The 24,184-nt window shown below is 34.2% G+C and overlaps 1 long non-coding RNA gene across 1 annotated transcript; it reads left to right on the top strand.

Moving 5' to 3' along the window:
* Positions 1–394: 394 nt before the first annotated feature.
* LOC121466304 lies at positions 395–23,718 on the top strand. Its single transcript, XR_005976760.1, has 3 exons — positions 395–464; positions 7,787–7,835; positions 23,689–23,718. It is a non-coding gene; the product is annotated as an uncharacterized LOC121466304 (long non-coding RNA).
* The last annotated feature ends 466 nt before the right edge of the window (positions 23,719–24,184 follow it).

Raw genomic sequence — 24,184 nt, 5'->3', positions numbered from 1 at the left:
AAAAAATAATGACTCCTTTGAAACAGCAGGGCCTGATGTAGAGTTCCTGTGGTTCCAAGTACCTAAGCATCTGAAGTAAGAGCATAGCAGATTCAGGGCCAGTTTGTAGAAAATCCTGTCTCAGAATAAAATAAAAAGGATTATAAAAGAAGTTCAATGGTAACACATTGGCCTAGTACACAGAGAGTAATGGGTCTAATATTCCATAGTGCAGAAAAAAGTTTGTTTAGGAGGTATTTGTAGTAATATGCTAAATTTGGAGAATTACAATATTCTTCACATAGAAGTAAACATGTGATAATTGTAGCTATTATTGTCAGGTCACCAATATTGTCAAAGCTAAATATCTTACAGAGATGCTGTCCCCTTTTTACTTCCACAAATATTCTCTTTGAGCTTGAAGATGACATCTGCCTGAACAGTTACCACAGTTGTCCAGTCCTGCATTCAGAAAGCAATACAAGGTAATCAAAGTATATTTGTTCAATTAATGAAAGAGCTCAATTATATAATGCACATTCCATCAGTGTATGAATTTTGCAAACACCTCTCCATTCCTATATTAACATACACTCTGTGGTCTCTGTTGAATCAAGTAAAATTTAGAAGTGGGTGAATGTCAAGCACTGATGACCTCCTTTGAAATCTAGCCACACTCTATTTTATAAAATGTTAGTAAGTTATTGGTCCAAGGTAAACTGATGAAGCAACAGAAAATAGCATGAGTTCTTCATATAAATATTTCATTTTCTTTACTGTAAAAAATGGGCCAGAATGGTTGAAATGTATTCAGAAATTCTGTGCCTCTAATGTAGGCTAAAATACCAGTAAAAGTCAGAACTATTGCTTCTAAAGTTTTTATCATGTGAATTCACGAATTCACAGTATTTGTTAAATATTAGACTAGATGTTAACTTGCTATTCAAAGTTTGCAGTATTTTCTAGGATCCTTTGCTCTTTGTTAGAATTGGCATATGTCCAAGATAATAGCACACAGTTTCATAAGTCACTGCTAAGTTTGTTGATAGCATGAAGATAAGAAAAAGAAAAACAATCAGTTTTCTTAGGCTCCAATGTCAAAGAAATGCCATGTTTTTGTATAATTTCAAATTTACATATATGCAATTTAATGTGATTTTAGGATTGACTAAAACACTTTAGGGAAAGATACATATTAATATTCTACAGTAAAATTATAGATTCCAGTTCTTCAAGAGTGTAGATTAAAAACATTTCCCTAAATACCCACAAATGTTATAACTGAAGTGAAATTTTAAAAAGTAACATGTCAATTCAGACATTTAAGGGTTAACTTCAATCTGTTTCAGATTTTACTTAAAATATTTATTCACATTTTTGATATAGAACTGAAGACAGAAACTTAGTTAGGAACAAAATAGCCATCGAATATTAATAATGAAAAGAAGGTTTGATGTTCAACTAGAGAGCCAACAGAGTAAGCATAGTTTAGTGTTATAGGTTCGATTGTTTGGGAAGAAGTTGGTTCAAATATTTACATGAGAAGGATACAAATGCAGGAAATGAAACTGGAGATGTTCACATTGTCAATCTTTCTCTAGAAATAGTAGGACAGACAAAGGAATTCTGGGGGTCACTCTACAGTCACATAGGAACTTCTGGAGTTAGGATGGCAGTAAAGAATTGGCCTGAAACAAGGCAATTAGTGTCTGCATAGAGTACTGTGTTATTTTCAGCCCTAGAACATATGATGTTACTGTACAAAGGTCTTTTGGGTTCAGTGACTTCCTTCAACTGAGCACCAATATTCAAATAGGGGATAAGGATAGAAAGGTCAACTTGCAGTTTACTCAGCAATTGTGTTGGTGTTAGGGGAATAGAACTGTAGGGCTGTTGTTAAAAAAAAAAAGTCTTCAATGCTGGAAATGCTGAGTTTGATTTAATTGGATTCAAACTTTATTACTCTGGCAAACACTTATTATCTGTAGAGCAGTGACAATTAAGAAATTAAAAATATTGTCTTTCATTTTTGTTTGTTTTGAATATATATATATGTGTGTTTGTATGCATATCACTATATGTATGTCTGCCTGCGTTCTTGTACATGTATGTGCTTGCATGTAGAGGTCAGAGACTGATGTCAGGTTTCTTCTTTATTCTTCTTCCACCATAGATATAATCAGGAAGGTCTCTCGCTTGAACCCAGTGTTCACTTGAAACTAGTTGCCAATATTACAAGGTTAGCTAGTTAGGTTGCTAAGTGACCATCTCCACTACTTGAACATTTGGGTTACAGGTGGAGGTCAATCACTTGCTTTTAATCATGTTGTGTTCAGATCCACTTCTCACACTTGCATGGTAAGCTCTTTACCAAGAGAACCATCTCTCCATTGCCTAAATTGCTAATTATTAAAATAAGAATAAATATGAACCAAACAAACTTCATACCATTTACTTTAAAAAATTAAGTCACAAAAATTCATTTAAAATATTAGAGAAAAAAAAGAAAATTCATTTATTCTCCCTTTCTGAGTTCCAGCAGAGGGAGGATGATGGAGTTTCTGCAGCTATTTTTCTGATCAGCAAAATATGGCATCTTCTGCTTCTACTTCTCCGGCATGCACAGCTCAAGGCGAGCTTCTGTTTGCATGTTTGTAATGCACTAATGGATACAAGAGGGAGGAAATGACAACCCATGCAAATATAAAAGAACACATTTTAGCTAAAAATATTCAAGGCTTCCAGTAATCTAAAACAAATAGCACAGAACTACACAGGGGATCATTTAAAGGTCAATTTTCAGTAGCATGTGCTGTTAAATCCGGCCATGTAAACATAATGTTCGTATCCTTATTAAGCTAGGACAGTTTCAACATGAGGCATGAACCTATTAGATTGGCCTGTAGTACATTATCGTTAAAAAAAAAAAGTCATGCTCTTTCCTTCTGAGTGAATTAGTAAATTGCTGCTGACACACTTCCCCATCTATTCACAAGGCAGTGCAGATTGCTATTGTTTTCCTAAGGATTATATCCAGTATGTTGGCCTGGGTGTAGCAAATCTGAGCTAGGAATGAAATTATTCCAATCATTCATCAGACTGTCTTCTTGGACTTTTCTTTGACTCTTTCACTAAAAATAAAGAAATTGTTAGCATTTCCATCCAGGTATTATTAAACCTTAGAAACTAGGAAGTTAGATCAGAAACATATCGTAGCTTTTTAACTGAACACAGTACATTTTTAGTAGAGAACGCATTACAATGCATGAAGCATGTATATGTTTTTTAATGTGCAGTTTAGCATAGACACTTGCACCTGTGGTCTACAGCTTACAAACATGGTTTCTGTGTTTCAGTTACAATTGTAATATGAAAAAAATCCTAACCTGAAAGCAACACTTTTCAACCATATTTGTAAAATGTATGATTTCAAGTTATGTGGTAACACTAAGTCACATCCAAGCTCTGAATATTGTGGATGTGTCCATTTTAAGGGTTTATAGACAGAATTTACACCATCCTAGCAGATTTCCATAAAAAAAGCAATTTTACCTGCAAGAGAAAGACACGTGAAGTTATTTTCTATTAAATAACATTTCCCAGATTCTCCATGCCTGCCAAATGCCTATCATGAGCTTAAATTATTTGAAATTAACTTAAATGATTCTTCTTGTTGAGTGGAAATTTCATTACTGATATTTCCCTGGCTGAAGGAGAAGAAACAGTAAAAATTGGAATGCATTGATTTGCAATATTTATTTTCATTTTAATACCAATGGTTGAAAAATGGTCTAGATGCCTATTAAGGAGAAAGCACAGCCTGCAAGACAATGGGTGGTAAATGCTCTGCAAGCAGAAAGTGCCTTTGAACAGCTGCAGAGGAAAATAACCCAGTGGGATTGAAAGGAAGAAGGTTTGAGGAGACAATGCTGGAGGATGATACAGGAATTCCATAGGCACATGTACTCTCACATGGAAGGAGGTATAGTTTTAAGTTCATACAGATGACATGATACAGTAGTAAGAAGTGAAGCATGTGTGGAGGAAGTTCATATTTTGAACTTTATTATACTATGATAACTTTAGTCTTATGAACCTGTAATTATTTCCATTCATAGAACTAAAATTGCTAATCACTATTTTTTAGAAAGTTAAACTCAATTGAGCATTATCAGTTCATGAGATCCAAACTGAGAAGTGTATTTAACAATTACATCACTTTTATTTTTTTATTCTCTATCTTCCCCCATTTTAGTAGGTAAGTATCATTTGATGAATTTCTTCATCATTTAGGTTTATTTAAATAAGTGTGCATATATAATATATTTATATATTTTATCATTTGCTTGCCCTTTAGGCATTGATTTGTAATTTTTCTGTATTCTACATAAAGTTTGTCACCAAATACACATACTATATGTAATTTCTTCCTACTTTAATTTTCCATTTCTAATGGTATTATACATATGAATTTTTTATTATAATCTATCATTATTTTCTTCTTCATTATTTTTCTGACAATTTTCCTGAGCACAGGTAGGCCATGGTCTATTTAAATAGTTAAAGATGTCCTTGTATATCAGAACACATTCTAAGAATTCTGAGCATTTGTGAGAAAACTCGAGGAGACCAAGACAAGAGTTTGCCACCTCTGGTTCTTCAAAAACATAAAATTGTCCATGGAATGTTTCTTCATGGTCTTCCCAGATATACCTGGTAGGAATGTATTTGTTTCAGATTATTCTTTACAACCAGTTACTTTTATACCTCTACATGCCTCTGCGGAAAAACCTGTTTTGCCACATGTGGCTCCACTAACAAGCATGTTTTGCCATTGTTATTGGACACATTCCTCATGTGACTCATAACCTTCATAGTATAAGTTGTTTGATTCTCTGAATAAAGATGACTATTGAATGAGACTTTAGTCTGTCTGATTTATTGACTCCACTTTCCCAGGTTTCATGACCTCCATAGGAATCACTTAACTTCTCTGCCTTCCTGTAAGAGGAAAGAGCAGAACATTTACTAATAATGTGTACAGACCTATCCACACTTAGTTATGGAGCACTGAGGATTGAACATTAGACATCTTGCATGATAGGCAAGGATTAATCAACTGATCTATATCCCTAGCTACATATTTTCTTAGAAATTATTGTTTAATTGTCTCAGATTGGAAATATATCATGGTGTTTGCTTACAGAATCTTAGTTAGATCTATAATCTATATATCTTTGCATTTATTTAAAGAATTGAGATTGATGTTTTTCCTTTCATTGTTTCAGAAACATTTGCTGTAGAACCTTTCTTTCTGCCTTTTTTTTAAGGAGGCTACAGCATGGACAGTTTTCATGATTTTATTTCTCTGACACCAAGGCCAGGCTTCTGTCATCATATTTATCTCATGGCTTGGGTCACATGGTCTAATATTTCAAAATTAAACTTCTTTTTTCCTAGACGTAAATGTTCTAAAGCACTGGTTATAAACCTGTGGGTCTCAGCCCTTTAGTGAGACTGAAGTACCCTCCCAGGAGTCACATATCAGATATCCTGCATATTAGATATTCACATTATATTCACAACAGTAGCAAAATCTTTATGGTTATAGGTCACACAACATGAATAACTGCATTGAAGGATCACATATCTAGAAAGGTGGAGAACCACTGTTTTAATGCATTAGGTTTTATATAAACTCCAATACATACTTAGTTTCTATACAAATTCGACAGAATTTAATTAATGTGTTTTGAAACTCATGAACGTGTCAGTAGTTCATATCTCATTAGTGCGGAATCCTCTAGTCCATGGAATTGCTATTCTATTAAATACTTTTGGTCTTTATTCTTGTAGCATTGATTTTAGTTTACAGTATGAGAGTGCTGTGCATATTTTCTTGCAATTATCCCAAGACATTTAATATTTATAATACCATAATAAATGTAATTATTTCCTTAATTGTAAATTTGTTTTTCTACTGTAAGTCTATAGGAAGATAATTGAATTTTGAAAACTTGATTTTGTATCCTTTGAACTCATTAACTTCCTTTATTAGTTCCAGTAATTTGTTCTGAGGCTTTCTACAAAAATGTTTCATTTGGGAATACTCTTCCTTTGTACATGCTAGTGACCATGCCTACCATTTGGTTTTCTTTTCTTACAGTACATGATGTTGGGATTTCAGGACAAATATCTTTTCCTGAACCTTATTACACTGTTAGCACTATTGCTGGTGGAAACAATTAGTATCTTTTCTGTATTAATTTAAAGAAGTTCTTTAGTTTATGTTGACTTTTAAAAATCATTGTGGAGATACTATCAAATACATTTTCAAAATTCTGTGCATTAATCACAGGAATTTTTTTTATTCTTAATGTGGTGAAAAATATCCCCAAAATTTTGAGCAGAATAATGTTGCTTGGCAAGAATAAACCCCATTTATTCATGAGGCATTACTTTTTCCGTGTATCAGTATAATATGTTAATATTATGTATTATATTATGTATATTATGTATATTATGTATTATATATTATGTATAATATGTGTTAATATTTATCAGAAAATCACTTGAAATTTCCTAAAAGAAAAATAAAGTCTTTATTAACTTCTGCCATTAAATTTATTGTTGGTTCATAAGAATGGCTGAAGATGTTAATCCTTTCTTGTTTTCCTAGAGACTTTTATTATAGTGGTGTGGTTTCATTGATTAATGGATTTAGGCAATGTTCTATGTGGAACTAGTATTCTCTTTACAGGCACACTCATGTGACTTATTAAGTTAGTTTTAGTCAAAGAGATATTTGAATTTTCTATAATTTTGCCTAGTAAGTTTGGCAGAGTTTTTCAAAGTTTCTAAACTTGTGACTGTAATAAAATAAGAATATGTGTTTGTTTTGTATGGGTTTGCTATAATATTCCGCAAGTTTTTAATATTTTATTTAAAGCTTTTTTTTCTTATTTTTCTCTAAAAGACTCTCCTAAAGACTTCTCACATTGATGATCCTTTAAAAAATCAACTTTTAATTTTGTTATGCATTGGTACAAAATAAATTACAGTGTTGGAGGATAAAATTTAAGTCATTATAGATGGGGTGAACTCATCATTTTTGATCAAAATAAGAACTATTTTCAAAAAAATCATATTTTTTTTGTCAAAGAGAAATGAGTTTGTTTATTCTTATCACATCTAAGTACTGGTTTTGAGTTTCAGAGGACTTTAAGAAAGCATTCATTGCAACTGCTATCTGTGGAAGCATTTTTATGTTGAAAACAGTGTTGCAATGCTTGAAGAAGTGCAATCACTTGGAGAGAAAGTGGGTAATAAGGTGGGCAAGGCAAACTTCATAGCCCAGTACGTTCAACTGTTTCCGTCTTGGTTGTGCCAGAAGAGGTCTGGTATTGGCATGGAGAATTGTGCCTTTCCTTTGCATGAAATGTCATCTCAGTTTCCTTGGTATCTGATGCATTTGCTGAGGATACTTCTCCTATGGTTTCTTTGGCATTCAGAAACTACTGGTGGGCAAGATTAGTATCAGACACCAGTCAGGAACCATGATTGCTTTTTGGTCCAAGTGGGGAATTGCGAAGTCCTGTGGAGCTTCTCTCTCAAATCTGTCAAACCACTGAGCTGAAATGATCATTGCTGACTTGTTGCATACAGTGCACATAAATCATCACACTTAATAGTCTAATGTTACAGTGCACATAAATCATCACACTTAATAGTCTAATGTTAAAAGGGTTTGTGTTTGCTTAGCCCACAAGGCACCCTCCACACTGATTAAGCTTTTTCTGTTTTCTAGGTTGACTCAACTGTAATTGGCCATTCAGAGTTCTGTGATGAAGGTTTTGGTTTGTTTATTTGTTTGTTTCTCTCTCTCTCTCTTTTTTTTTTTGTAGCATTTTGTGTCCTGAAGAGGATCTGCTTCAATCATTGCTTCAAGTCAGTCATTGTCAACATCCGATGGCCAGTCTCTTTAGTTCTCATATCCAAGGCTTCTTATCTTTTGGAAAACAAGAATTATTATTGTACTGTATATTAAGTATCAGTTCCTGAACCTAAAGTGTTGAGGGTGCTGTGCATTTTATCATCAACATATTTTGAACTGTAATAAGAAAATTGAGATCACAACTTTTGATGGTTCAGTAAATATAGACACTTGCTTGATATAAATTACTGATAATCGAGTTTATTCCCAACACCTACATGACAGTGGGAGGGAAGTGATTCCTGAGTTGTTCTATGACATACATATTTGTGGCTTAATAAATAGTCATGCACACAAACACATATACAGTGAGTTTATAAATGTAATTAATAGATTAAATAATCCATAACAAGTACATTTATTAAGAGTGCATTACGCTATCAAACAACAAGTTTCAGCAATGCAAAACTACAATTACTTTTGCACTGACCTAATAAGTTAATTCCGTGCTTAATATTTTACTTTGGCTTTGTCATTTTAATATTTCCTTCCTTTTATTTACTTTGAATTTAATGTCCTTATATTTTTTCTAGAATTTTGTAGAAACCTAAATAGATACTGACTCTTCTCATTAATTTTTGATAAGATCACTTAAGCTATTCAGAACTCTAGAATTTAGCCCTTTATGGTCTGATGCAAACCACAGCATGTTTTATTAACATTGTCAATCTACACAAATAAGATTTTGCTTTTTTTTCAGTCTTATATCTTGGCCCATAAGTTTTTTAATAATCAAATAATGACTTTTCAAATATTGAGATATTCTAGTTAGGTTCTTTTGTGTAAGTTAACTTGATATGAAATGCTTTAATTCTTTGAAATTCAACTTTGATTTACCTTGTCATCCCTTATGGGATCTATCTGAGTCATTTTCCAAATTGATGGGAAATATATTTGTGTTGTTAGTTTTCAGATCTTCTCCGTTCTTCATATTTTTTCTAATGTATGGCTTCATATTTTTTCTTTGTAGGCTGACTGTTAAAATAGCCACTCACAGTATGTGGGTTTGCCAGTCATTTTATTTCTACTTGCTCTGTGTGTGAATTTGTCTATGTCTATTTTTGCCTGCATTTTCATCACATATTTTGACATCCTGTCATTAAGTACTAAAATATTATTATGTCTCACTGATGAATTGACCCTCTCATCATTATAATATGTCTTCATTTCTCTCTGATAATAGTCCTACTCTCAAAAATCTTATACAGGGAATTGTATGGCTATAGAAGCTTCCTTATACTTTAGGGCTTGATGCTGTGTTGTTTTCTACTTTACTGCTCTTGACATCTTTGTGCTTATTGTTTACACGACTTGTAGAAAGTAGATAATTAAGGTGCTGTATTGTGTTTTACTTGCCTCACAATCTCTGCCTTTTGATTTCACTTTTTTGTTTATTTACATAAAATATAATCATTATATTATTGTGTTTTATTCTGTAATCATTCTTTGTACTTTAACTTTCTCCTGGCTTCCCCACCTCTACTCCCAAATGCTCCTGTTTCTCTTTTCCTACTTCCTTTTAGATAGATTCTTCAACCTTTTCCTGGTACTTGGTATAACTTTTTTCTTATTTTTCATTTTCAACTTTATTATTTTTCAATTACAGAGGTTTTTAAATTTTAATTTTTTCTTTATTTGTGTTTGGGTGCTTATATGTTTGTAAGCAAACATATATAGAGTTGCATGGTGATAACTGGAAGAGAATGTCCAATTCCCTAGAGCTAACTAAGGACTATGAAGTCAATCTTTAAATATAATTTTGTTTTCTTTCTTGTGTTTTCTTTTCAAATACGAGATACAGAGTAAATGTACATTTAATATGCTCTTAGTTATCTAACATTCTTCATTTCTTTTCTTCAATTTTTTACATAATATTTAGATAATTTATATAATTCTATGCATAAGTTACAATTAATGGTTTTTGATGAGTCATATTTTAAATGTAAAATTTATCTAGTGAGTTATAATGTGTTAAATCTTTCAAGGTTTTCTAAAATAAGAAATTAAACTAGCAAGATATCTTTATTACTGAAAATGTGCAGTTCCAAAAATAATCTATTTTTTGCTTAAGGTATCATTGTTAAAATCATGAGTGATATTATCAAATCTATAAATTCATGCTGAATAAGTACATGAATATATACAGAGGGTAGCTGACTAATTAATTTTTTATGTTTACAACTGTCTCTTTCTCAGTGAAGCTACAGAGCAAATCCCTCCTCTCCATTCAGTACACTAGTGGAGCATTAAGGAGGCACAAGTCCCTCTAGAGATGATGAAACGTTTAACAATTGACATTTTACAAAATAGTAAGGAAGCAAATCAAATTAATAGCAATGATAAATGATGAAAAGAAGCAAGATATTAAATAAAACCATATGCATGCAGAAGAAATGTAACTAAGATAAATCATCCAGTAAATAAAAGAAAAACGTATAAATGCAATGAGTAAATATATATTACAGTGGATGAAAAATTTACTTATTCTTGTTTCATAAGCAATTAGTTTTGGAATGTGTAATTACAGCTGCTTAATTTTATGAGAATATTATTGTACGTTAGTGTTATATTAGAATCTTTCACAGCTCATGTTTTCAGTTTTAAGAATAGTCTACCTTGAAACATTATTTGCCAATTTATCTTCTGATGGTACTCAAATTACTTTATATTGATGTTATATGCATTTTTATAAAAATGTGCATGTCTCTTGGTGCACACTTCTCTTGGTGCACAAATGCGTACATCTCAACTCTGCTTTGAAATTAAGAAAGATGAGCAATATGAAGGTTCTGCTGCTCAAGTCTGTTGCCATTTTATTCATTTTTTTTGTTATTTATGTTTTTTAATGTATTATCTATTTTTATTTTTAAAGCAAATTTTAATTTTAAATATATTTTTATCACATTATTTTCCTCCCTCTAGTCTGCTCATATTGTCTGCCCCTCTCTGCCAACACAACTATAAGTTCTTTCCCTAAAATCCATGTAACAACAAAATTTCTCCAAAGAAAGAAAATAAAAACAAAGCTTCACTCAAAAAGAAAGAAAGGGGGAGGAAAGAAGGAAGAAAGGAAGGCAAACAAAACTGTAACCATAAACATAAAAAAAAAAGAATCTCTACAGACTGTCAGGACAAGACTTTTTGTCAGATACATGTCAATATTTTCTCAAACATTCTAAATAGTTTTGATATCCTTGGTAGCCAATCATCCCTTAATCACACGATTCTGTGTATCATATCACTAATATACTCCTGCAAAAGTCAATTTTTAATATTTTCTCCAGTTTTCCTATTTTTTCCATCAAAGTTAGACCAAAGTGTCTGCCTGGGTACAATAACTTTATGCATTCTTAAGTATAATTCCATAGTCTGCATGTATTCTTTGTCATCCTAATATTTAATTTATTTCATAGCATGGGATTTCTAGATTTCCAACATGATATCTGATCTTTATTGCCCATAAGATGAGGGATTGTGACTTTTAAGAAGAAAAATGACATAAAAAGGGAAGCTGCATCAATGAGATTAAGAAAAAAATTAATGAGGTGAATAACAAAACATGAGATCATATTAGCTCAATCATTTACGTACGTGTAGCATCACTTATTAATAAACAGTTAATTTTAAAATATAACATTTAATCACATCTGATGCACCTTATCATGAAATTGTTCAATGTATTTTATGGTTGTGTACACTTCACAGACTTATTTTCTTCCTATTTCAGGACTGCCTTTTTCTCTAAAGACATATAGGTTTTATGAGCTGCAATCTCTTGCTGACTATTTTCTGTCCCTGTTGATTCCTTCACAGCTGTCAATAAGTACTACTTGAAAAGTTCTGATAAATTTCCTTTACTGTAAATCTCAAGGCTAATGTTTCAAAAAAGTCCCATTCTTGGTTAAACAGTATAAAGGCAACAGTTACAAAGCACAAGATAAAAGCTAACAAGGACTTGTTGAAGTGCACTTTGCTGGATCTTCCTAATTGCTAGGAGCGCTCAGTAGACCAGAAGGGAACATTTGAAAGGAAGTCTGGCTGCAATTCAGTCAAAACCTGAAACAGTTTCTTGAGTTAAGCCTCTGTTGCTTAGAGATTAAGATCAACATAAGTTTTAGAGAACTAAATCTTATGAAGACTATGGCACATAGTGTCAAACAATTGTTAAATTGGTGAGGACTCATCATTTATAAGTGACTAAAATATGTCACAAGGTCATTTCTTTTTTTCACTTTCATTTTTATTGATTTTTATTGAGCTCTACATTTTTCTCTGCTCCCCTCCCTGCCTCTCCCCTTCCCTTCAGAGCTCCCCCAAGGTCTCCATGCTCCCAATTTACTCAGGAGATCTGGTTTCTCTTCAGGTTACATAAATCTTTTGCCTTTTTCAAGGTCATTCCTCAAAACACCTTTGTCACATCATCATCATCCAATTGTTTTCGAAATTGTTATGAATGTTGTTTACCAAAAGAATGCTTGCTAATGTTCATATATTCCTCCACAAATAAAAGACTCACCAGAGGAAGCCAAGTCCTACAGGGTGTTGAGCAGATATTAAACATTGTTTAAAAAATACTATTAAATTAGTTGTTAGTTTGAATATGTTTTTATTAGATCTCTCAACACCCCTGATGATTGATATATATATATATATATATATATATATATATATATATATATATATTGGTTTTTTGAGACAGGGTTTTTTTGTAGCTTTGGTGCCTGTCCCAGCACTAGCTCTTGTAGACCAGGCTGGCCTCGAACTCTCAGCGATCCGCCTGCCTCTGCTTCCCGAGTGCTGGGATTAAAGGTATGCACTAAGTAAGTGAAGATGCTGAGAGATGAGATGATTTGACTCCCAAATTGGAAATTTGGAACTAACTCTTTGCCGCTCTGGAAACCTTGAGCAAGAGAACTGGTGTGGGAGGTCCTTCTGTCTATGTGTTGATTTAATTGGCTAATGAACAATGAAACTGGCTTGGCTTATAGCATGGGAGGAGGAATGTGGGGCTAGAGAGATGCAACGTAGGCCTGCCAGAGAGAGAATCCAGGAATTTTCCCGGTAAGCCACAGTCTCGTGGCAATACACAGATTAATAGAAATGGGTAAAATTAATATGTATGAGTTAGCCAATAACAAATTAGAGTTAATGGGCTAAGCAGTGACTTAATTAATGATTTCTGTGTGGTTGTTTTGGTTCTGGGCAACTGGGATGAACAAATGGCTCCATCCTCCAACAAAGAACTGCCAGTCCCAGGGCTTGCAAACTTCAGTTGAAAGAAAGAACACATGCTCTTTTGAACCCCTTGTTGACCTGGGGGAAGCTGCATAATGATGGCATGTTAGGAGACCAAAACTGAAAATGCTACATCAAGATTAACCGTTAAGACAAACATGTTTGCAGGGGAAGACTGGAACACTTCCTTACCCTGGCATCATCTCAGGAGATGGCATGAATGAAATAAAGTCAAGAAAACACAAATGGCAGTGGAGACAGCAGTGAAAGGCCATACACTAGCCTATATTTATTCATAAATTTCTTCTTTATTAATTAGCTCCTTATTTCTATCCTATGCCATAGTTAAAATCCATGACTTTTTCTCCTTCTATCATTTTGGTGGGTTCCTGGATTTCTCCTAACCTGAAGAGTGGTTTCTCTTACACAATACTAAAATTGTCCTTGAGCTTTGTTTAGAGTCAATTTCTAGACTGTTTTATTGAAAGTTAGATGCAACAAAGAGAACCCTATATTTCCAGATAGCAATTCCAACTGCTTACTCTGTCTCCTGATGGTTTTGTCACAACCAAGAGAGAAGGGTCTTGTGGAAGACTCTCACTGTCATTATTTCTATGGGGCCAGAGCAGGGACATTTTCTTGAAAAGGGAAATCTGTAATTTGTTCAAGATCACAATAAACATAGAGGGGAAGTAACTTTCCTGTGATACTTGAACTCAAGAGGCTGAAGCAGGATGATAGTAAGTTTAAGGCCTGCCATTTTAAGTTTCAGTTATGTCGAAAGCATAGTGAAGCTCTGTGTCAACAACAACAACAAAAAACCTGCAGAAACTTGATCGTGTGTACACAATAAATCTTTATTAATGAATTTATAAGTTTGTTTTGGTTATGGACAAATGCCTTCCTGCTGGTTATAAAACAGAATACTAGGAACATATTAGAATCCTCTCTCTCTCTCTCTATCTCTCTCTCTCTCTCTCTCTCTCCCTCCCTCCCTCCCCCTCCCTCCCTCCCTCTCTCTCTCTCTTGCTCTCCCTCTCCCTCTCTCTCTTGCTCGCTTGCTCTCTCTCTCTGTATGTATGTGTGTATACCCAGCTGAGAGAAACCCTATTATGATGTTCTCTGGGGTTTTATTATTAGGCTCAATTGCAGTCTTCTCCCTTGTGAGATTTTTTTTCCTTCCTACTTTCAGTAGAACAGGGGAGGTTGAGTTCAACAAACACTGGCTGCTATTGCAGCAGCTATACCAGCAAAGGAAAGCTACTTGATCTATAGACCTAACAGGGTGGAGAAACCAAGAAATAGAAGATGAGAGAACACTGAAAAAGAGGTAGAAGAAATAAAGAAACTCTTAAAGAGTTAGAAAAGATACCCAGGACCTTCTATAGAGCCAAGAGTCTCAGACACATTAGACCCAAGAGGAAAAATAATAGCTACAGTCAAGGGCTGAAATATTCCATTTCCTAAGCGTCCAAAGGAGCTCAGACTTTTATACACCCAAGGTAGTAAGGGATCTACTACCTGAGTTCTGCAAGAGACTTGAAAACGCTGCATGGTGGCATCTTCTGCTGCCACCACCTGTTTGCTATCTTGAATCATTGGTACCAAAGGATTGGTGCCAAAGGATGCATTATCCACCAAAGAACACTACTTGAAGAGGTTACCTTTGCCTAACCATGATTTCCATCTGGACAAAGCAAAGTAAACTCATTCTGCATAGAGATAGTATTATTATAGATAACAATTATCATTAAATATTGTAATAAATATTGATAAAATTTCTCATTTAATTTAGCTTCACTGAAAAATATGTTCTGTAAAACACTTTCTGGCTGATCATATCAGCCTCCCACCTCATATGCACATATATGTATACACACACAAGCACAAAAGTTCAGTAACTTCGTTGTTTAACATGTATCTTAACAGCTTTATATGTTGAGTAGCCCAAAATATAAATATATAATTGTTTGCATAATGCCACAGAAAGTAGTACACAAAGGATTTGCCTGAGTTAAGATATCATTTAAGTACTCTCAGTGTGGAAATGTGGACACCGAAAAAGGTGAGTAATTTAACTTTGGTTTTCATTAAAGAGAAGAATGCCAATATTACAGAGCTGAGCATTTATATCCAGCTTTTTACCTTGGTCCTTGGGAGTCTGAATGCAGACCTGGCCTTAGGCTTGAACAGCAAAAACTTTAGAGACTGAACCCTCTTCTCAGGCCCATTTATTTTGTCAGACATGTCTTACTGTGCAGATCAACTGGCTCTAAATTTACTGTAGGCTAGACAGGCCTCTAGCATATGAGAATTTTCCTACTTCAGCCTCCCTGACACTATGACAGGCTTAGATATTTCTAAAATCAACTCTGTTTCCCCTCTCTTTCTTGTAGCTCAGGGAGTGCTCCAGCTTCTGTACTCTTCTGCCTCTGTCTCTCAAGTGTTGGGATTACAGGCATGCATAACCACACCCTTTTATTCATTGGTGGAATGAAATTTCTGGCTTAACATTTTATACACAAACTCTCAGAAGCAAAGTACAGCAGCAAAATGATCTGGAGAGGTGACAGGAACCAGGGGTGTGAAAGAGTGAACTCTCCCTGACTCAACAAGGACAGCACAAGTTCACTAGTGTCGTGGGGGATGGCAATGAAGAAATGGAAGTGAAGACTGAGGTTATAGGTGGATTAGGGGCTGAGGTATATGGTTAACCTTTACAAGCCCATAGGTTCAAATCCAAGTACCCAAAGAAAATCTTTAAGGCAGATACAGAAATTTCTAGGTTTGTTTGGTATACATTAAGCAGGAAAATCTAATGATTGTTTATATAATGAGAGGGAAAAATCACAATTCCCCATAGGATGGAATTTGAATGGATTAAAACAGAAAGTGACAGATATTTTAAAATTGCAAATGCAATATAGCAGAATCAAAAGACTCTAACAAAAGTTGATGGAATTATCATCAAATGGTGATCTGTAACTAGAAGTGTATTAGGGAAGTACATTAAAGTACCTATTGTGCTTTTGAGGCAAGGAGGAAATGGAAGGTTCTTTTTACTTCAGTGTTAAGATGTTTTCAAATCAATTGTACTGCAATGCAATTATTTATGCAGCAGAGGCTAATTAAACCTCATACTTCGCATGAGAGAAATCTGGAGACACAGCAGGAAGTAAATAGATAAAATTTACAATAATGTTTGAAGTATTTGGATTAATTTTGCTGAATTCCACAAGACTAGTAAAATAAGAGGAAGGAAAAGTGATGTGTGAGTGTCATATATCAATCTGTTGCATTCATTGGTTAAGCAATAAAGAAACCGCTTGGCCCTCATAGGTTAAAACATAGGTGGGTGTAGTAAACAGATCAGAATGCTGGTAGGAAGAGGAAGTGAGCTCAGACTCGACAGCTCTGCTCTGGAGCAGAGACGCCATGCTCTGCTCTCCCGGGCAGATGCAATTCAGCTCCAACTCAGGATGGACGTAGGCTAGAATCTTCCCGGTAAGCACACCTTGGGGTGCAACACAGATGATTAGAAATGGGCTAAATTAATATGTGAGAATTAGCCTAGAAGAGGCTAGATAGAAATGGGCCAAGCAGTGTTTAAAAGAATACAGTGTCTGTGTAATTATTTCGAAGTATAAGCTAGCCAGGCTTATAATTACAACAGAAAAGGAGGGAAATATGAGATAGATATGCTTTTTGGACAGATATGCTTTTGCTAGATAGATATGGTTTTTGTTGACTTACAAAACTCACAACAACCTAATGATACAAGATAGTCATTTAAAATTATCCCCACTACCTGAGTGTGACAAAAATGCAATATATTTTTCCTTTTTACAAAGTTGTCCCTCACAATGATATATCAACAAACCATTGTTTAGCTTTCATTTATAGATGCTCACTTCTGTCATCAGGCTACATAATAACATACTACCTGTCTATATTTATAGCACAACTCTGGCAATGACTAGAATTTCTCTGGATGGCTTTATCTCGAAGCATGTCTCTGTTTATTTTTGTTGGTATTTGCTATGATTCATCATGTTTATTTTTACTGGCAATCACCATTTCAAAGAGTTAAAGTGCCGGTATTTTAATGTACATTTTGAGGGAACACAATTTTTCTATGGCCTTAAATTTTAAAGTCACAGTAGTACTGGAAAAGGAAAAGATTATATTTGTAATTCTTTCGAATTCTACCTCCAGAAGTTCTTCCAGGTTGTGCTTATGGGGACTTGAATGTCATTATTAAGTTTTGGAAGAGCTGTGTTGTCTGGATTTTTCAGTTTGTAGGACTGAGGAGGGAACTGTATATTTGTTATTGTTTGAATAGATGTGTATGCTAAGTCCTGGTGGTCTGGTGGTGCTAACATGTGATTATCAGGAGCTAGGGAATCTACAGAAGGATATTCATGAAACTTGGGTGAATTTGAGGAGTTCTAGTTCATTAGTTGTTTTCTGGGAAGCCCTTAACTCTCTCTGCTATGTTAAGGAAACTGGCACTCCCTAGATTAATGGATAAGACAAAATGTGGGAATATAAGTCATCTGTAACTAAAAAATGAAATAATAAAATTTGTAGGTAAGTGGACAGAAGTGCAGAAAATTGTGCTAATGTGACTCAGACCCAAAAAGACAAAAGCCATGTATTCTCTCTAAGGTTGGGATTGTTTGGGGTATTTAATTTTGGGCTCAATGGTAACCAGAGAAGAAACGAGATTTTTTTGGTGGGTGAAATAAAGAGAAGAGGGAAGTTGATGGAAAGTAAAATGAGAATAGTGAAGCAGAATGCAAAAGGTCGAAAAGCTTAGTCAGGGTGTGGGAATATGGAAGAAATCAAAGGATAAACAAGGGAAGAGTGTAAAAAATCATATGTAAGCCTACTATCTCAGAACCCAAATTATGGAAAATTAAGTCACAGGATGTCTTAATGTATTGGAAAAAAGAGAAGAAAGAGGATATTATGTTTTAAAAGATTATGTAATGTTGGAAGTGAGGTTCAGGTGGAGGAGAGTAGGGGTATTGAGTGGATCACCACAACTCACCATAACTCCATGGTAAGAACCTATTGTTAAAAATGTGGCATACATATGGCTGCAGGGTATAGAAAAATCAGTCTCAGAAACTTCTACCCTATTTTCTAATTTTCTAGTGTCAGAAATTACTGTGCAGGAGACTGGATAGGAAAAACATTTATGATCTTACACAGCACTGGATCTTATGTGTTCATACTGACTTTCCAGGCAAGATACATTTATATGCAATAGTAGCATGACTGTTATGGGAATTTTATATCTGTTTCTATAAACCTGGCCAAAAGCACATGACTTGTCCCTCGACATTGTCCCTAGAGTAAAACCTGCTACTGTTTTTGTTTTTGTTTTTTGTTTTTTTTTTCTAAATGAGCATTTGTCTAATTGCCTCATGAATATTTGTATATATACCATGGACCTGTCAGGTAGTAAACCTTGGCTAGAAATGTTACTGATTGTTGGCTATAGAGATGACTCAGCAAATAAAGATCCTTTCTGACTAGCCTAACAGCAGGTTCAATCCCAGGCTCCACATGCTAGAAGGAGAGCACTGAACCAACTCCTCTAGACTGTCCTTGGAATTTGATGCATATATGTACATACATAAAATGCAGTAAAAAACGATTTTTAAAAAGTCAGGTAATAGATAAATAAATTCATTAATTAAAGAAAAAGTCAGGTGATGGTGGATCACACCTTTAATCCTAGCACTCAGGAGGAAGGAAGCAGGCAGATCTCTGTGAGTTCAAGGCCAGCATTTTCAACAGAGTGCCAGGACAGGCTCCCAATTTATATCCTGTCTCAAAAACAAAGAGAGAAAGAGAGAGAGACAGACAGAGAGAGAGACAGAGACAGAGACACAGAGAAAGAGAGAGAGAAGGAGAGAAGTGCTTTTGTTTTCAGTGAACAGTATACAGTAGTCAATGGAAAGAAATGGGTAGAACTGGAAGAAGAAATAGAGGGTTGAGATGATATTTCATTGTGCACATGTATGAAATTCACTGAAACTTAAAGATATTAAAAACAGAAAGAAAAAGGGAAAAAAGTAAGTGAACATTTAAATTATATTTTCTTTTCTCTTTTTGAGACATGATTTCCCTGTGCCTTTTGATAAAATTGTGTTTTCTTAATTTTCATAAATGATAAAATTATAGAAGTATATTGTAACTTAATACTGTAAAAATATCTGCTCTATACATACTATTATGTGTTTCTGTCAATAGTTTGTTCTTTTTTCTTGGATGGTTTATTGTATTATTCAATCAGTTTTAAGAAAATGTTTTGTTTTTCCTTACTTATTATTTCTAATGCTTTTTTATCCTATGCTTTAGTAATTTTCTAAGGATGATGCTGGCCACACTTGTAATAGAAATGATGACCTTGTAAAAGGACACACCCGTTGTGAATATGACTGAACTGACTTAGTAATCCATTTTACATAATGGAATGCTCATTAAGTTGTTATAGATGTGTATTCCTTCAATTTGCAGGAACATATGTTTAGTCAAATGGGTTCATAAAGGAAGTTGCATTTCAGTAAGGTAATATACATCACATTGCTGAACATTTTCCAGTACAGAAAAGCAATTTTGGTGTTGCCCTAAATAAAGCACAAGGCTAGACCAGGACTTAATAACTTTTCAAATGAAAACAGCCTTTCTTTTCTAATTTTATATTCCAAGACAGCAATCTTACCTCAAGACAGAGAATTAAGACTTTCTAGAATATTTTTCCATGTCGCCCAGGTACATCTAGTTGATCTTGGAATGATGAGACATGATGAAGAACAAGGGTCTTATGGACACTGCATTCAGCTACAAATATGAACATAAAGAGTTTTGACAGCATGAACAACTCTCATGTGAGCCAAAACATATTTAAAAAATATCCTACTAGGAAACAGAAAGTTCAGTTCACAGTTCTACCTCTAGCTGAGAAGTCATTGTTAAGTTTCTGTTGTTACAAGAGAAGTACCAATTTTCTGTAAAAGTGCAAAGTCTGATAACCAGACAATGTTCTTGTGAAAGATCACTATCCAAGAGTATTTGGGCATCAGAAATTGACCTTGATGGGGACAAAAAGAACATAAAGTTGGTTGGGAAAGGGGGTATAACTTAGTAAATTTGGGGAAAACACAGTAAAACTGATCAAAATTCATTACATAATTTTTTCAAAGATCTAATAAAATAAAATTGTGTAAAAATAGAATCACCAGAAATAAACCACCATCTCCAATTTACCAAATAATCAAATTGAAGGACAAAAACTACACAGTCATCTAATTAGTTACAGAAATGAGTTTTGACAAAAAATCCCACACTTCTTCATGATAAACAAACAATGTAATTTAATTACCATGAAAGAGAACATTCTGAAGATGGAAATATCTACCATACTCATGAATCAGTAGAATTAATATAGTAAAAATAATCATTCTACTAATAGTAAGCTACAGATCCAATGTAATCCCCATCAATATTCTAACATAATCTTCTTAAATCTTGAAAGGACAAATTCATCTTCATATGGAAATATATACACAAAAATTAGGATAACTAAAACAACTGTGAATAATAAAAGAACCAATGGAGATTTTACTGTTCTCAAATTCAAGTAGTATCACAGACAGAGCTGTATGATAAGACAGCATGGTATTGGCCCCAAAACAGACACATTGAACATTAAAATAAAGTGGAAGACGTGGACACATATTCACACAGAGAACTTTTTTTTTAATAAAGAAGTCAGAAAAACATGCTGGAAAAAAAACAGAATATTCAACAAATTGTACATGTCAAACCAAATGGTTGAGTGTACAATAATCCATATAGATGCACCTTATAATCCTACACAAAACAGCTCCACATGGATTTAAACTTCAACAAGAAACCAGATACACTAAACCTGTTAGACTAGAAACTAGGGAATATCCCTGAACTCATTGACACAGGAAAGAATTTTCTTAGCAGATCATTACTAGTACAAGAAGAAATACCAATAGTTATTAAATGACGCCTCATGAAAATGGGAATATTTCACACAACAAAGGATACAGTAATTCAGAAAAAGCAGAAGCCTACAGAATGGAAAGTGATTTTTACTAACTAGGTATCCAACAGAAAACTAATGTCAAAAAATGCTTATAAATAGATAAAAAATCTGTATATCAATAAAACAACTCAAGGGAAAATAAGGCATAGTCTAAATAAAGAATTCTCAATAGAAGAAATTCAAATGTCTGAGAAGCACAAAAAGAAATGTTCAATGTTTTTGGTCATCGGGAAAATGCAAATGAAAACTACTTTGAGATTTCAATTTGTGTCTATGAGAATGGCTAAGATTAATTATAGAAATTACAGTTCATGCTGGAGAGGATATGAATTAAATAGAATGCTCATCAGTTGCTGGTGGGACTACAAACTTGCATAGTCACTATGAAAATTAGTGTGGTATTTTCTCAAGAACATGGAAATTAATCTACTTCAAGATCCTGCTATTCCATTCTTGACCATATACCCAAAGGACAGTTCATCCAACCACAGAGCCTCTTGTTCAACCATGTTCATTGCTGCCCTATTCATAATTGACAGAAATTGGAAATAACCTAGGTGTTCTTTGATAGAAGAATAAATAAAGAAAAATTATATATAATAATTTTATATAATATATATATTGCTCATCCATTAAAAAAATCACTGGTAAATGGTTGAAAATAAAAAAAAAATTCCTTAGTGAGGAAACACAGACCCAGAAAGACAAATATGGTTTGTATTTGCCCATATGTGAATGTCAGCTGTTTGGTAAATGAGAATCTAACTATAATCCATAGAATGACAGAGGATAGACTGAAAAACCGGAAGGTGGAGGAACAGATAGAATTCCCCAGGAATGTGACACAGAGTAGATAGCTCCAGGAGTGAGGGACTGGAATGGGAGGATCAAGAGGCGAAGGGGAGAAAAGAAGAGGGTAAACATGAGAATATTGAGAGAGGTAGCTAAATCTATGGCTAGTAGGCAATCAACATGGCTCAGAATAAGGCCCTCTGCATGTGGGTGACAGTCATGTAGCTGTTTGTGAGGTTCCTGGCAGTGAGACCAGGATCTATCCCTGGTAAATGAACTGGCTTTTTGGAGCCTATTCCCTATGGTGGGATGCCTGGCTAAGCCTTGATATGGGGGGGAGGGGCTTGGTCCTTCCCCACCTTAATGTGCCAGGCTTTGTTGTCTCATGATGAGAGGACTTAACCTTTCTGAAGAGTGGACGGGGGGGGGGGGGTCTTTTGGGTGGGAGGGGGCAAGAGAAAAGCTGGGTTGGGGTACTATGTGTGGTATGAAAATGAATAAAATATCTAAAAATAAATAAAATAAATATAGAAATAAAAGATTTCTTATGATCCATTCTCATAGAACAGTGTCTTGCTCAGGCCTCATCAGAAAAGCATCCTTCTGTATAAGATGGAAACAGATACAAAGACCAGCAACTGGACATTATATAGAGAGTAAGAAAGCTCAGAAAATTCAGTCCTAAATGTTATATCTCCATCAAATCCTTCCTGTGAGGTCTCAGAGAACTCCATGTAGAAGATTTTTATACTCAGAGGGAATGGAGGACATCAAGGAAACAAAACCCTTTAAATCAACAGAATTAACATATATAAACTCCCAGAGACAATGGAAGCAGGCAGACCCAGGGCTTGAAGGATTCTGTACCAGATGAGATCCTACAATTAAGAGAAGCAGTCACATGCCTCCATCCCTAATTCAGAAACTATCTCCTATAGTAAATGAAAACTTTATTTCCTTCAAGGAAATTCTTATGGAGGAAGCAACTATTCTTAAGGGTTCCATGCCCAGTAGTAGCCAGCTAACAAAATGAATAAATATATTATTACTTCTAGTTTAGTGTATGAAATACTGAGTATACGAACAATTGTATCCCCAAGTCTCTATATTTTTTTGTATCTTTTCTTGGTTTCTTTTATGCCTGTGTTTTTGTTGTGCCCTATTTTGATGTATTAATTTTTGATTTATCTTATATTGTATTTTATTATCCCTTAAAAATCTATTTTTTTTCTAATGAAAGACAGAAATATTTGGATAAATCTCGATGGAAGGAGAGGGGGGGAGGACTTGGTAGGCATAGAGAGAGGAGAAACTGTAACAAGGATATAATATAGGAGAACAATTTTTTGATAAAAGGAAAAACATAATAAATAATAGCGAATACTTTATTTTTTACATAATTTCACTGGTAACATACATTCCTAATATGTTAACCAGAAATCAAAGCATTCCAAAGTGCATTTGTAACAAACAAAAGGTTGTCACTCTTCTTAATAAAATTCTGCTTATAATGCTTGTATTTGGGAGGTTTGTTGTTGAATATCCTAAGCAAATGCTAAATAAATGAAAACATTTTCTTTTTTTATTTATTTTAAAGTGGCTTAAGTGGATATTTTATATCTCTGAGAACGAGCAACAACATTTATGCATCACTCAAACCATGAGCAATCACAAACAGATGGAAATCACCTTCACAAACTATGGAAGAGACATGGGATCCAAAGGAGCAAATGAGAACCCTCCTTCAATATGAACATCATGAGAGAAATAGACATTCAAAATAATGCTTGGATATTTTTCAAAACCTGTCTCCATGCTTTAACTTCCTTTGAAAGATGGAACTTTGTCATTTTACCACAGAGCCAACTGAAGTCACTGTTTCATTTCCAACAAATGTTAAATGGAAGAGAAATAGAGGTGGCCCTGAGATGAGGACATGAATGATTTATGGATTAGATTTGCTGTTAGTAATCTACCATGATTACTTGTTATATCATGAAAATCAAAAGCAGCTCTGTGTATAAATCTAACTCTGAAAGCAACAGAGGTATTCATGTTTCTTCTGTGATGGAAACTGAACCATACTATTCCAA

This window comes from Microtus oregoni, unplaced genomic scaffold (genome assembly GCF_018167655.1).
Source record: "Microtus oregoni isolate MIOR12 unplaced genomic scaffold, Mior012 000033F_ref0000390, whole genome shotgun sequence".
Lineage (NCBI taxonomy): Eukaryota > Metazoa > Chordata > Mammalia > Rodentia > Cricetidae > Microtus > Microtus oregoni.
The sequence above is the reverse complement of the archived record's forward strand: the minus strand, read 5'-3'. Positions and strand labels throughout refer to the sequence as shown.